Source organism: Eumetopias jubatus, unplaced genomic scaffold (genome assembly GCF_037043125.1).
Source record: "Eumetopias jubatus isolate StellerSeaLion01/CBP00866 unplaced genomic scaffold, mEumJub1_p1.0 scaffold_5, whole genome shotgun sequence".
NCBI classification, from domain to species: domain Eukaryota; kingdom Metazoa; phylum Chordata; class Mammalia; order Carnivora; family Otariidae; genus Eumetopias; species Eumetopias jubatus.
The window spans coordinates 48795790-48811847 of NW_028274811.1; the positions used below are offsets into that span (position 1 = coordinate 48795790).

The 16058-nt window shown below is 40.3% G+C and overlaps 1 protein-coding gene across 1 annotated transcript in view; it reads left to right on the top strand.

Moving 5' to 3' along the window:
• Window positions 1-16058, top strand: part of RGS7BP (regulator of G protein signaling 7 binding protein) — a 96707-nt gene that overhangs the window by 41663 nt on the left and 38986 nt on the right. The gene's annotated exons all lie outside the window — the stretch shown is intronic.

Below are 16058 nucleotides of genomic sequence, written 5' to 3' on the forward strand. Positions count from 1 at the left end.
TACCGTGTATAATGTATCATAAAGAGCCTGGACTCTGGAGGCGGTATTCGAGTCCCAGCTTACTCATTCTGTGCCCCAGGAGAAAGTAACCAATCATTAACATGTGTAAGGATATCTACATCAGAGAGTCTGTGTAAGACTGGGCAGGGTAATTTGTCTCTTTTCTTTCTGGTAGTACAGTTAGGTGACTCTGGGGCATACAACGAACACAACTACCTTGTATAAAATATGACAAGCAACACCCTTTTAAATGTATAACTGAGCTTGTAGGAAAGAGAAATCCCTAAGGTCAAAAATGAAGAGAGAATAAAAAGTGGGGTGGCAGACAGCATGGACTGGTCTGATGGCTTCCCTGAGGGCATCTCCTGGCTCCCTTACAGAGGAGTTGGCTGTAGGAAGGTCATGTGGGGACAGGAATCAGAAGTGAGATACCCACATAAAGTCAGGCACTGGCTGTCTGTTCTCTGCCCCTCCAGATCCACTTTTCGCCCATCTCCACCCTGTATCATGGGGCTCCCTTCTCCTCTGGCTTCCAGCTGGCCTTAGCCAATGAGCAAGAAGTTGGGAAAGAAGGAGAAGAGTAAGGTCAGGGTATTTATTCTCCTGTTCCCCTCCCTGTGCAGTCCCTTTGAAGTGGCTTTGTCCCCTAACCCCAGGCCCCATGGAGGCCTGCTTTATACAGCTCTCTCCCCTGCAGTCCCAGGAACCTCATTCGCCTCTAATTCCTCAGTGCCTCCCCAGTGGTGACAGCACCACATGGTCAGCTTCAAGTCGCTGGGACTCCCAGTTGCCCCCCGTACCCTTGTGATGGATCCATATGTGAAGAAATGCTCCTCAACCCTTTTCTGGTTGAGATTCTGATACAAACCAAGACTCTCAAAGGGCTACATGTTTACTGAAAAGGGAGTCCAGGGAAAATGCACAACCCGCACCAAGAGAGCACTTGCTTGACTCAGCCTCCTAAGAAATTATAACCCTGCTTTACACTGCCCTAGAGTCCAAAAGCAACCCATCTCAGGTATCTACAGAGGAAGTCCTGCTGAGTAGGGGATCACAAGCTTAAATGGTAAAACACACAAGGAAAGAATTCTTGCAACAGTTAGACCTGCCAAATAGACAAGAAGATTTAACTCTCCAATAACAGCATTACCTGATAAGGACTTAGAGGAAGTGTGTCTTCAATCATTAAAGACACAGAAGAAGACTTGAAAACATGAGACCAAAGAGCGTATGGAAAAATACCAAGCACACCTGGAGAAGAACTCAAAAAAATTCCAGAAAGGAAAAACATATAAATCATTAAAAATAAAACCAAACAGCTGGATTATACACAGACCAAAAGAGTAAACTGGAAGGTGGATATGAGGAAAATGCCAAGAATTCAACAGTGAAAGGTAAAGATGCAGGAAATAGAAGAAGGCGGTGAAGACATGAAAACTCGAAATGCAAAGGTCCAACATGTTTCTAATCAGAGTTTCTGAAAGAGAAAATAGAGAAAGGATACCACAGGACACTGGGAAGGAGGGAGGCTGAAGCTCTTAAAAGCAACCAGAAAGGAAAGACATTACCTACAGAAGAACTGCAATTCAAGTGGAAGAAGTTTTCTCCACAACAGAATTTGAAGCCAGGTGGCCAATAGAATAAAATAGTAGGCGATAACAAGCCACGGAGTAAATGCGCAAGAACACTTGCTACAACTCTCAGTCGACTGCTTCCTTTTGAACTGGATGAGCTCTCCGTACGTTACACAAACATATTTGTCTGTGCTCCTCAATGCAATCCAGTATGGCATATTTCTTTTTTTTTTTTTTTTTACGATTTTACTTATTTATTTGAGAGAGAGAATGAGAGACAGAGAGCACGAGAGGGAAGAGGGTCAGAGGGAGAAGCAGACCCCCCGCTGAGCAGGGAGAGCCCGATGTGGGACTCGATCCCGGGACTCCAGGACCATGACCTGAGCCAAAGGCAGTCGCTCAACCAACTGAGCCACTCAGGCGCCCCAGCTTATTTCTTTTAATAGTAGTTTAGGTTTAAAATCTTAGTTTAAAATCTTTTTTTTAAAGATTTTATTTATTTACTTGAGAGAGAGGGAAGGAGGGAGAGAGCACAAGCAGCGGGAGCAGCAGAGGGAGAGGGAGAAGCAGACTCCCCACTGAGCTGGGGACTCGATCCCAGGACCCCAGGATCATGACCTGAGCCGAAAGAAGATGCTTAACCGACTGAACCATCCAGACACCCCAATAGTAGTTTAGTTTTTATCTAGTTAAACCGGCCAGTCTTAACTAAAGCTGTTTTGGGTGCCTGGGTGGCTCAGTTGGTTAAGCGACTGCCTTCGGCTCAGGTCATGATCCTGGGGTCCCGGGATCGAGTCCCACATCGGGCTCCCTGCTCAGCGGGGAGTCTGCTTCTCCCTCTGACCCTCTTCCCTCTCATGCTTTCTATCTCTCATTCTCTCTCTCTCTCAAATAAATAAATAAAATCTTTAAAAAAAATAAAAAATAAAAAAAATAAAGCTGTTTTAACCTTCATACAAGAAGCTGGAAGTAAAAATGCAGAAATATTTTAATGCTTACTGAAAAATGCAATGAGAAAGATTGCGCTCAAGTTTTAGAGGATACAAACTGAAAAGAAATTAAGGAGTGTATAAAAGTGGTAGGAACCAGTGAAAGAAAAAAAAAAAAGAAAAAGAAAATACTACCTAGGACTTCTTTGTTAGAAAATAAGTAAAGGGTATGGACAGAGAGCTGGAATAAGCAAACATGAGAGAAAATACTTAACTCTGTTAATAGTTGAAAAAAATATGTTAAAACAAAATATAGAGTTGCACATACTATAAATTAGCAAAATGTCAAAAAATTATTACGGCCAGCTCTGGTATTTCTGTGGTAATCCTGGTATACTTAGGTATTGCTAGAGGAGTAGAAATTTATACTTACATAATTAAAGTAAAAAATTCAGTTCTTTCGTCCCACTAGCTTATTTTGAATCCACATGAAATGAGTTCCTCTCAGACTGTTCAGCACAGAATATCTCTATTCTATTGAACTGGACAGAGGATAGGGGACAGACACTCCTCTTAAACACTTGGTACTTTCAGACTTATTTTTCTAATCTAATAGTTTTGAAATGATATTTCTCACTGATTTAAATTTGCATTTTCCTGATTACTAATTAGGTCAAGTATTTTTTCATTTATTTATTAGTCTTTCATATTTCCTCTTCAGGAAGTTTCTTGTTTGTTTTTTTTTTCTCCACATTACCCTGTTGCAATTATTTAAAATGGGGAAACATTTATGATGTAGTAACAAATTTAAAAAAAGAAAGGACAAGTTCTTATTCTTTGTTTTTTAAGTCTTCCTCTTGGCTCCATGTAGACGGAGTGATTATTTTTCTTTATCCCTGCTATTATTTTTATTTCACATTATTCCTTTCTGGTAGAACACTGTGTGCTTGACCTAAAAAAAAAAAAAAAATCTGTGTCTCTCTGTGTGTGTGTGTGTGTGTGTGTGTGTGTGTCTATGTGTCTGTGTGTAAAAGTGAGGATTGAGCAGTGAGAAAAAAACATTTCAAGATTTGTATCTTTAATTAGAGTACATGTTTAAATTGCAAAGGAAACTGCCTTTCATAATTCAAGTAGAAGGAAATGAATTCGTGTATATTGCTTGGAAATTTCACATATTCATGATGTGGAAATTAACTTAAGCACACACTTGTCTAAGTAGTCAACTTAGAAAAGAAATGACATTCTTTAAAGAAGTGGAACAGCACAGTTTAAAAACAAAAACAAGATGAAGAGAAATGGTAGTGTAAAAATTGAACAGAAATTAATTCCTGCCCAACCTAAATCCTTGGGAAAATGGGCCGTGTTCCCTAGCATGTTTCATGGTAACATTGGCTTCCAGCACGTGGGACCTTCCACGCTAGTGAAGTTCCCACACGTACCCAAGCAGATCTATCCCCTATTGGTCCTTTCCCTCTGTTTTATTGTCAACCAGGTCCTTTTCTATTATTCTTTCATTTCCTATCTAAGATCAACTTTTCCAGTTTCCCTGTTAACACTCTGCTGAATGGTGTTTCCCACCCCTGGTACAAGAGCTCCGTACAGCAGGTCGGGAGAAAACAAGCAGGATTTTTACCCCTAACAAAGACAAACAGGGGCTGTCTTACTACCTGCTCACAGAGACTGCAGGCCCTTAGGTGATGCTGCAGCCTCGCATTCTCCAAGCAGTTTTTGTCTGTTTATGTTAGGGAGCTCCGGCATTTTAGTAGTGTGAGCTGGAATGCGCCTTTGTACATTCTCTGCCTTTCCCACTTGCTTCCAAATGAGCACGCCTGTAAGTGGCTTGTTCAGAGCAGGGGGCAGAGAGCCTCTGAGCTTATTGTTTCTGCCCTTGCCTGGATCAGTGCCACCTTCCAGTGGCCTCACCACGTCGGGCTCTTTGTGAACTCATATACTAATTTGTAAAGTGGGTGTTGCCGCATTTCCCTTTGCTTTGCAGTCAGATGTCAGTTCATTCTAAGGGTGTTATGACATGAGTTATGGGACAGGAAATGAAAGAAGGCCACACTGAAGTAAAATTTATAAAACAAGATGTTTTTAAAATGAGGATAAAACCTGGCCCAGTAAAACCTGGAGCGTGAACGAAATAGGATTTGCAACTTGAATGCACACCCTTCAGGAGGCCTCTCAGAAGAACGTGCCAAGCAAGGCTTGACTTCCCAGGGGTGCTTGTGATGCAGGAGGCCATATCACTGTGGTTCTAGAACCTCCTATAGTCTTCCATCTGCTTAAGTTTGAGCTAAGGTGTGGGTTTGGATCTACTTACTAACATTTCCCTAATGTGGATCCTGAATGTTATCTGAAAACATTTTTCTCTCCGTGGGCCTCAAATGTACCAGGATGTTTCCTGAAGCTACTCTTTTGTGTAACAGAGTTGGATTTGCAGCTGTGTGTCATGATTTGGGGGCACTCCATAGGGTCGTCTGCTTTAAATATCAGCCTTATCACTGGCATACTAACATTATTACTTCTTTCCTTTGGATGCTGGATGCCTTCTCTAAAGGGGATGGCTGTAATAAGCTACCCCATTTCTTCACAAAGTGTGGTTCCTAAATCACCTGGGAACTTATTAGAAATCAAATAATCAGGCCCCAGACCAGACCCACTGAACTGGAAACTCTAGGGACAGCACCCAGCGTTCTGTGGCTTAACAAGCCTTCCGGGAGGTTCTAATGCTCACTAAAGTTTGGGAGCCTCCTACTGAAGCCTGTGAGCTTCAAAGTGACACGTGCAAGACGATCTGAAAGAAGATACTGCAACTTCGAATTTCATAGTCTCCATTTCTAATTTCTATTTTTGTGCATTTTTAGATACAAAATATGTATTACTACATATGTATAATTTATCAACAAATACATATTGTATACTAGGAGTTCATGTTTAATTGTTATTGACAGGGATGCATGATATACAAAGTCCCAAGACTACTTGTATAACATTTAAAAACACTGATGCTTTAAATCCAACTGAGCTATCAGCCACCAATAATGTCTTACATTTGTGTTAATATTTTTCTCCTTAGTTCTAAAATGGTTTGCATGTAATTTATAGTGCTTCTTTCTCCTGTTGTGCAGAGAACTCTCACATTCCCAGCAAAGTGAGAAAAAGAGGCCTCTGTGTTGTATCCTGGACTCTCTTTGCCTGTTCTTGAACTAAGGAGAGACCAGTGATGGCCCATGAACACCATCAGTGGCCCCTTCCCACGTCCCGCTGGGTGCATTCGCCATATGTGCATGCAGGAAAGGGTACAAAGAGCTGCAAAGAGGGTTCTGTGCCCAGTCCTTGCCATGTCCTTTTCCCACTCCCATTGCTCTTCTTAGATGGAGGAACCCCTGGAGTCTGGGATTAAGCACTCTGTTCTCATTCCTTACTCCCCCACAAACACCGGCTTGCACTGGCCCAGCGGGCCTCCTGTGTTACACACTTATGCTCCCTTTGTCTTATGTATTCCTGAGCTACCCAGAAAATACCACTGTGCACTTATAAATGGAAAAGTGAGGAACTAGGAGTAGGGCTGACTTTTAAGCCACAATAATTTATGAGCTCAACAAAGAAAAAGAAAAAAGATGATGATTTCCTTCTTAGCATAATATGTGCATAAAGTATGGGCGCCTGGGTGGCTCAGTTGGTTAAGCGACTGCCTTCGGCTCAGGTCATGATCCTGGAGTCCCGGGATCGAGTCCCACATCGGGCTCCCTGCTCAGAGGGGAGTCTGCTTCTCCCTCTGACCCTCTTCCCTCTCGTGCTCTCTCTCTCTCATTCCCTCTCTCTCTCAAATAAATAAATAAAATCTTTAAAATAAAATAAAAATATGTGCATAAAGTATGCTCTCCAAAACAGTATATGGCATGAATGAACAAACACATAAATAAGTTCGGTTTCTGAGCCCTGAGTTCTCGTACATACCAGAAAAGCATAAATCCAGGTTTGAGCCTTATCACCGTACTATTTGTGTGACCTTGAGGAAGTCCCATAACCTCTCTTAAGCCTCATTTCCTTCACTCTGTAAATTAAGGATAAGGGTACTAAACACTCCATAGACTCACTGTGAGAATTAAATGAGATGTAAAAGCTTAGCATGGTATCCGGCTCATTATCAACCCCCAGGAAAGGTGAGCAATGTTTTATGTTGCGAACACTGAATCAAACGCCAAAAAAAAGTAAATCGTATTCCTACCCTCTGGTCCCTTGTCAGTGAAGCTCACAAGCCCCCCCTCCTTTTTTTTTCCTAGCACAGGCCAATGATCTTACATAATCTATGCTATTTTGAAAATCAAAAGTAATGCCTTTATTGGAGACACTGACCTAAACATTCGTTAATCGCTATCTCCTCCTGCCTGTATGTCTGTCTGCCCAGAAGAGCTATTTTTGCTCTTGAGCTGTAACTACTGGCTGAGGTGCAGAGTCCTTTCATTCCGTTTCACCTAATGGTACATTATACTTCATCATTAAGAGAGAAGGGGAAAATTATATGTAGATCTCCACGCGGGAGCCATTTAGTTGAAAATTTGATGGCAGTAAAATGATACCACCATCAAGGAAGGAATAAAAGACTGCAAGTTTTCTATCACTGTTTAGAAAAATTAATTTGTCTCAGAGGAGACTTTATAACTTGTTATCAAATAAAAACACCATAGGATAATAATGGAAGTTTCCACGAACTGTGAAAAAAAAGGACTCCAGGAAAAGTAACACCTTCCTCTTTTTCCCCCAGATTTGCCCTTTGTGAATAATGGGAAATCAATAAATATAATTTGAATTAATAAGGAAGAAGGCCTGCGACAAAGGTGTAAGGATGTCAAGGCATAAAGTGCAGAACTGCTTCCCTGAAACACTTCTGTTCATTTGTGCTTCTTATAATCACATAATTCCCATATATGGCTTGACTTAAATATTTTCAGTACTGTATGAAGTAGGTATTACCATCCTAACTCAGTATTTCAGGCAACAAGAATTTGAGAAATTTGCCCAAGGTCACAATTATAAGTCATGAAATTGAGATATAAACCCCAAACCACTTATGGCTTCATGTGGAGGATGGAAAGGGGCCTTTATGTTCATCTCTTTTCCTTCTTTGAGAACATGTGAATTACTGCAGTAAAGTGGACCCCTTGCTCCTGCACTCACGTTACCCCTGCTTTTCCTTCACTGACTGGAACACTCTGAAGTTACTAGCCTTGCCCCTCTGAGACCACCAGATCGGTCACATGGACTCAGATTCAGGGTTAGCCATGAACGTTCAGTTTGATCTATTTCACAAAAACAGGGATTGAGAGCCTTCAATGAACCAGGCACTATGCTAGGGGTTTGGGAACCAGAAATAATGGATAAAACTTCTTGCTCCTCAGGATATCAGTCTGGAAGGAAATAGACCAAAATGATAATAATGGATACCTCTGGCATTGGTTTAGGTCATCTTTTCCTCTTTTTTCTTACCTGCATAAAATGTCTACTAATACGTGTTACTTTTACAGAATAGCTTAAAGAAAAAAGGGGGGGAGCTGCAAGAAAAGAAACTGTTAAGGAACTGATCTCTAAACCAGCAGTGTAACCCCAGGCTTCTGACTCCTTACACCCTAGAGGCACTATTGTTTAAAGCCACTTTGGGGAACTCTTTAATTGAGAACCTGCTATGTATCAGACAATCTGTCAAATGTTGGAAGTTCTAGAGATAAATAAGATAAACTTTCCAGTGGAAAAATGGTGGAAGATGATATTTTCCATGTATATAGATATTGGTTTGCCTAAAGCTTTTGCCTTTTTTTGCAGCAAGTAGCTGTTACATCCATCTAGAAATGCACACAGCCATACTGGCATGAAGTGTCATCTTTTGAGAGCTATGTAAAAAACACAAATTATTGTTACATGCCAACAGAAAGAATAACCCCACAGAATCTTATTAGATTTAATATTTAAAGAACCTCCAATGTTGGGTAGGAGTCTGAGGCTGAAAAAGTAAACTGCAAAATGCTAAAGAAGTTTTAACGCTTCTCAAAATCCTTCGCGTAAATGAAAGAATGAACCAGAGGGCTAAACTGAAGTTCTAGCACATAGCAGAAGCTCTGTGTATCTGCCGTTGTTATAATATGAAAAACAGGTGCCACAGATGCCAACTTTCTACCCTAGTCCTGAATCCTCCCCAAAGAGCCTAGTTTAATCCTTTTATGAAGCTAAAAAAAAATAATTTCAGGCCTGTGTGAGTCATATTTTAGACTCTTGTCGTCTTTTGTCACCCTTCAGACCATCAGCCTAAATAGCTTCTCCCATGTAGGAGGAGGCCTTTGGCACAATGGATGTGACCATTATTCTCTAACTATACAACTGACACATCATCATTACTTATTCAAGTATTGATCAAATATTGATCACTTTGTGTTGTTACAGTTAAATGAGATGAGTTATCAAAAACTCGCTTTTGGATAAACTGAATGAGTTAAATTTGGTCAGCCGAGTTACCTGAGGTTGTTTTAAAACTGTATTATCATTTTGGCTAGATCAATGAAGCCCTTAGTTTTAGCTAAAGGGAAATATGACATCCCCTAAATTAATGACATGATTAAGAATGAAGGGTTGAATGCCATTTAGATAAACCAACAGTTTAATATACTGAGCCCTAAAATTCCAGGGGATAAAAGCAGGAATTAACTGTAAGCTGCAATTAATGACCCAAACTTTGAATATAATGAAAAGTAATGAGCTGAATTCTTTCCAGTGCAACACATGATAATTGAATGATAATTGACCTTTGAAGATCATTGGTATCAGGTGAAAACAGTAAGCATTAGAGGATGAAAATCTTGATTTTCGATGCAAAAAATATTTTCCAATTATAATGTGGAAACATACATATGCTTATTTAATTTAAATATAAATATATATACATGTATGTACATATGTATATTTAAAATTAAACTGATCCTGGCTAAAGTCAGGGGGCTAGGGCTTTGTTGGAAGCACATAACCCCCTGCTGATTGTCACCCCAGCAGAGATTCAAGAATCCAGGACTCAGACTCTATCAGCCACACGCCTCTCTCTGCAAGCCCGTAAGAATCACAAGACCTGGGAGACCAGGACCTAAAGAGCTGTTTGCAGGCCCCATATGACTCTTAACCAGAGACCATCAAGAGAAAAACATTGAGAGACTCAGAGAGGAAAAATGGAAGTTCCAAGAAAGGATAAAGGGCAGGGAAGCAGGCCAAGACAGGATAAGAAAGGTATTTCATTTTGGAGACTGAAGAAACATTGCTTTGTAAATGTTAGCTTTCCCCTGATCGATAAACATGAGTCTCGAGTATCAAGCAAAGGAAGTCATAATGTGCAGCCCGTTAACTCCTTCAACATCTAATGCCCCAAGAAATACCCAGAAAGTCCCTTCACAGTCACCACAAAAGTCACCACCTCTTCCCAACCCTCCCCAGGAATGCCTTAAATGGTGACATTTAAAATAAATAAAAGATGATTTATAATTCAATAGTCATATTTTTAGTCTTCATTATAAGTATCATAATGTCAGGAAACTGATGGCTATTGATTTCTTTTAAGTGTTTAAATACAGTTTTTACTCTTCAAATGGAAAAAAAAATGAATAAGGTGCTCAGTAATGCTACTCATTATTTATCCACTCTCCCTTCTGGCTCATGGGGAAATGTCAAAGTCCTGCCAGAGGGCAAACCAAAAGCCACAGGCAGATGAAGACCAGAACATGGCCCTAAATCAGAAAAGGTTCTCTCTGGCTCCTGAGGCTTTGCATAAAGGTACCTGAAGAAACCACCCACAGAAAATTTAGGTGCATTTCAGATTTCACTTGGCTGTTAAAAGTCAAGTTTCATTTCTGACTGAACCCAAACAGCTTCAGGGCAGAATTTGATCCCGGCTCTGGTTGAGTGGGGAGGAAATCCTGGAGCCCTGTGTTCCTATGGGATGGCACATTGGCAAGGGAGGGGAGTTTCTGCAATGACTTCTTCAAAGGTTCCCAGAGGAACCAAACTTGCTAGGACTCTCTATGAAGATCATGGAAGAGACTGCCACCGAAAACACAAGTTTCATGAAAACTCACTGAAGAAAGTTTCTGAGAAAAATGGAGACAAGAGGAAAAGTCAACTGTAATATACATAGATACCCTGAAAAATGCCTTGTTTCTGTTCTTCTGATTAACTAGGCCCCTCTTTTTTTTTGAGGGAGAGAGAGAGAGAGAGAGATTTTATTTATCAGAGAGAGAAAGCATGAGTGGGGGCGGGTGGGAGGTGATGGGGGGGCGGGAGGAGAAGGAGACAAGTAGATGCCCCGCTGAGCACAGAGCCTGACCCGGGGCTCAATCCCAGGACCCTGAGATCATGACCTAAGTCAAAGTCAGAGGCGGAACCGACTGAGCCACCCAGGCGCCCCTAACTGGGCTCCTTTTTTTATTGCAGTGCTTATTTTGGTGTAAAAGAGTGTAGTCATTTAGTAGGTTCTCAGCCCCTAATCTGTGTTTATGAACTTGGCTAGCTTTGTAATTATACTTAAGAATTTGAAACCTAAAGGGGCACCTGGGTGGCTCAGTCATTAAGCGTCTGCCTTCGGCTCAGGTCATGAACCCAGGGTCCTGGGATCGAGCCCCGCATCGGGCTCCCTGCTCCACGGGAAGCCTGCTTCTCCCTCTCCCACTCCCCCTGCTTGTGTTCCCTCTCTCGCTGTGTCTCTCTCTGTCAAATAAATAAAATCTTTAAAAGAAAAAAAAAAAGAATTTGAAACCTAAAATAATAACTGGGGCGTGTGTGTGCGCGCACACACACACACACACACACACACACACACACGTTTGTGCCTTCTCTGTCCTCTAAGTATCCACTGATCACTTATGCTATGAAAGCCACTCTGAGAAGTCTCTTCCACAGAAAATATAGGAAGGCAGGCCTCTGCATCTGTCACTGCATGTGAACCCAGACCCAGGCTATACTGTTGTTAAGTGGAATCCATCTGAGAGGAAACTACTGGAGGTACTCAGAGACATCCTAGAGCTCACTATCCTAGGCTAAATCAGTTAATCCCCATCCTCCCTAGCGGTTTGCTCTGAAAAATAAAGCAAAGGGTATCATCCCCTTCCCTCATGCCGTTTGGCTCCCTGAGTCTTTCCTTGCCATTTCGCCTCATCGCTGGCAACAGAAGTGATTCTGAAAAGAGAAACTGGGATCTATCTGCTGCAAGCACGAGTTCTGGTTTCCGTCTCCAGGAGCTGACAAACCCCAAGTGTTCATCTGTCATCACCCAAGTCTGTGAAATGCTGAGGGGTTGTCAATGGGGTCACACCTTTTTTTCTCAGCCTAATGGCATGTTTATTTAAGCAAAGTCCATATTTGGGAACTGTGAGCAAATAAAGAATGTTATAGAATAACAGATAATTTTTAAAACCAAAGACTTCACTCCAGCATAAAGCTAAGTAAACACAACTTTGATGTGTTGAGATGGATGGCAGCCAACTTCGAACAATCCTTCACAGTTCTTACTTGTTTTCCCACACATGGTCTCATTTGATCCTTGCAAGCCCCTTGAGGTACATCAATCGTGAATAGCCGTTACCCCCATTTCACAGCTGAGGAAACTGAGTCTCAGGGAAGTTAACATGGTTTTCCTAGGATCACAGTTCTAAGTAGCAGTCTATATTTAGAGCTGAGTTTTCTGACTCCAGACCCACTCTCCTGTTTTTATGTCTTGCTGCCTTCAACTGAATATACAAACCATGACACTGGGCACAGACTTTCAAAACAATAAGCATTTTGCTGTTTTTTAAAATGCTGGTAGCAGCTGCACAGAACACCAAAATCTGGCAACCTCGACCAAAGACTGGACAGATGCAGGGCCAGAGCATTTCCTAACCAACATCCCTAGTGTGTCCTCTCCAGAACTTGACGTTACTAGTCGTAAAGCTTCTTGGTTGATTTGTTCAATTTATGGCATGTAATTATTTGGGGAACTATAAATCCTTGGACATCAAGTAAATACCCATCACCTAGATTCTACAATTAACATTCTATTATACTTGCTTTACCGCATATCACCCTGTCTGTCCGTTCCTTTATCCAACCAGCAACCCATATTATTTTTCTGAAGTTGCAGATATCAGTAAAGTTTACCCCTAAGTACTTTGGCTTGCATATCATTAATTAGAATTCAGTATTTGCTGATGGTTCTTATTTTTTTAAGTAAAATTTGCATATAATCAAATATACAAATCTTAAGTGTACCATCCAATAAGTTTTGCCAAATGTATACACCCATGTAACTCAAACTTCTATCTAGATATAGAATATTACCCCCACCCCAGAAATTTTCTTCTCCTCATGCCCCTTCCCAGATTCCCTCCTCACCACTATTTTAATCTTTATCACTGACAATCAGTTTCCTCTCTTCTAGAACTATATAAATAGGGTCCTACAGTATTTACTCTTTGGTATAAGAATTCTCTCACTCAAGGTCATGTGTTTGAGATTCGTTCATGTTGTTTTGTGTATCAAGAGTTTACTCCTTTTAAATGTTGAGCATTACTCTACTGTAAGAATATACTAGTTTCTTTATCCACTTTAATCGGACACCTGGGCTATTTGCAGTTTTTAGGTATTCCAAATAAAACTAAGAACAGTCTTACAGAGACCTTTCTGTGAGTATGTTTTCATTGCTCTTGTTAAATACCTAGAAATGGAATTGCCAGGTCATAAGTAGGTATATGTTTAGTGTCATAAGAAACTTCCTGAACCCTCTTCAAGGTAGTTGTACTGTTTTAACTCCCATCAACAATGTATGAGAGTCTCTGTTGCTCCATATCATCAGCAACATTTGGCGTTTTCAGGCTTTTTAATTTTAGCCATTCTGGTGGGCGTTTAGCATATTACTTTTTGAATTACCAAACAAGAATATCCACCAAGTATATCCAGACTTGCATTATCAAGGGACATCTTGGGCAATATTGTGATTTATATTGTGATTAAGACATTAAACCTTGATTCTCCTCCTTCAGAAGTTGATTGAAAGATTCATTATTTGACAGTTAATTTAAATGATTTTGGCTTCAACCTGAGCTCCAAGTCACTGAATATCATTGAAGTTAATCTTTAGGATGTTTTTCATTAATACTAAGACTTTCAAACGCATCAAAATGATCAGGTGAGCTCCTGACTTATGCTCAATAGAAAAATAAGTAACTAAGCACAACCCAGTCACTAACTTGTAAAATGCCTCTGACTGAATTAAATGGGCACCACCACAGCGATGACTCTCTTAGACCTAAACTTGTTATTAATAAGAGTGAATCCATTTAGACGAAGCTTAAGTAATACGTGGTAAAGTCATCTCCCTGTTCAATTGCTTCCAGGTGCTGGAGGAAGTCATAGGCCTAATTCTTTCTTAATGCAAATTCTTCCTCAGGCCTTCTAATTGATCCTTAGAAAGTTTTCAAGCTTTTACACTGCTGTTTTCTTGGCTTTTGCTGCATTCTCCCTGCTCTAACTTTATTGCTTATTCGTTATGAAAATAACCTACATGATCTTAATGCTTATCAAAAATGTATCTCAGTCCACTGCTTATAGCATTAGACATATTATAAGTCATCGGACATTCTGTCTTTTAAGGAACGTCTAGTGATCAGCAGCAGTAATGCAGCTTAGAGCTGGGAGAAACAAACTGTACAAGTCTTAAAGCTAATGGAACTTGGTCAAGGCAGCTCCTGAAACACTAACATGAATGATATGTTAAAGAGCAGTGGAAAAGTTAACTAACTTCTTTCTTCGTACTTCAATTTTCCAAGATATTAAAGGATACTCTGCAAGGATATGTAAGAATTTGTGAATCGGCAACTTTATAATGCAACCTTAGTATCGATTAATTTTTGTCGGGCAGATTATATTTCTGGTGGCACCTATTCAGTTCCTTCCCGTAACATCTAGGAAGGGCAAAATGCTACCACGGTTTCGAGAATCCCCCTGGTTACAGAGGCGTTAGGGAGATGGCACCTGAGGGAATGTTATGAATTACACATTTTAATCTCTGTCCTGACTTGCCTTTTTCAGGAGCACTAAATACACAGCTTTATCGCTCACTGTCTAGCTGTAAGATAAAAAAAATACACTGGTTCTTATGATATGTTAATATGGTAATCATTTGTTGAAATTACATAAAATGTCACCTATATATGAGTTTGCATATTTTGGGAACTAACCACTAGGCACATATTTTGTACTTCTGAAAATAAGAACATTCCATGGCTTGAAATGATATTACAGTGACTAATTGTCCCACACATCAAATGTGCAGTATATACCACAGATTTATCATAGGTGTCTTTTTTTTTTAATGTGTCTATGTGCCACCAGGGCCAATGTTATACACAGGTGAGAAAAGGCAACTATTTTGGGATGATGTAGCAGCACAGGAAAAACCTGCCTGCCTTAAAATATTTTTCCTCTAGCCTGCCTTAGGGATGAGACACTTACCTTCAGATGTTCCTATCAAAATCAACATATTAGCAGGAAATATACGAACATCACTTTTTATTATATGAACCATTAATGTCCACTATCCCTCCAGAGCCTAGCAGAACCAGGAAGGGATGGAACACAGTCAGAGACATTAGAAAGGCTGAAGATGAGATGAAGTAATGAGACATTGAGTCTGTGCAGTGCAGGGGGGTGGGGAAGAACCCCAGGGAGCAGGAGGGCAGCTGGAGGGTGAAAGGCACCTATGGGAGGAAGCTCTGAAAGAAAATCTGGGACTTCTGTAAAAGAGACACTTGTTTCCAACATTCGGCTAGGGCTGGACCCATGAGACACAAATGAGAAACTAACGGAGAAAGCCAAATTTTGCATGTAAGCTTTTTTGAGGCACTTTGTTCTGACATAGGAAAGACAGTAACTTTGCAGGCATCGATAGTACTGAGGCAAAAAATGGTGCATTTTCCTGTTACATAAGCCAGATAGTTAGATAAATTCTGGTTCATCTACTAAATAAATATGGAAAATGAAGATTGATTATCATTGTAAAGTGCTGTGTAAATGTAAATTCTTTATACTGTGAGTCCAGAGCTTAAATAAAAATCAAGTCATCATTCTTTTCTGATAATTGCCCCTCACATTTTGCCAGCGACCACTTTATAAAGGAATCAAATCCAAATGCTGCATTATTTAATCAGATTTCATTGCATTCTAAATGAACGGGGATAGAAGTAAAGATAACACATTAGGACATGTGACAGAGCTCACTTATAGGCCACTTCCATTTCTAATGTATCTCCAAATTTTATCCCTTTTATGTAGTTTGCTTTATTTAAGACGTGCTATTTTAATGGCATATGAAGAGTTTTAATGACAACTAACTATTCCCTTAATAAAAATAAAAATGATCACTCCATGTTTTATCATATTCCCATTTATACATTTTTTTAAAGATTTTATTTATTTATTTGAGAGAGACAGAAAGAGCATGAACGTGGGGCAGGGGGAGGAGGAGGAGGTTGAAGACAGGGAGAAG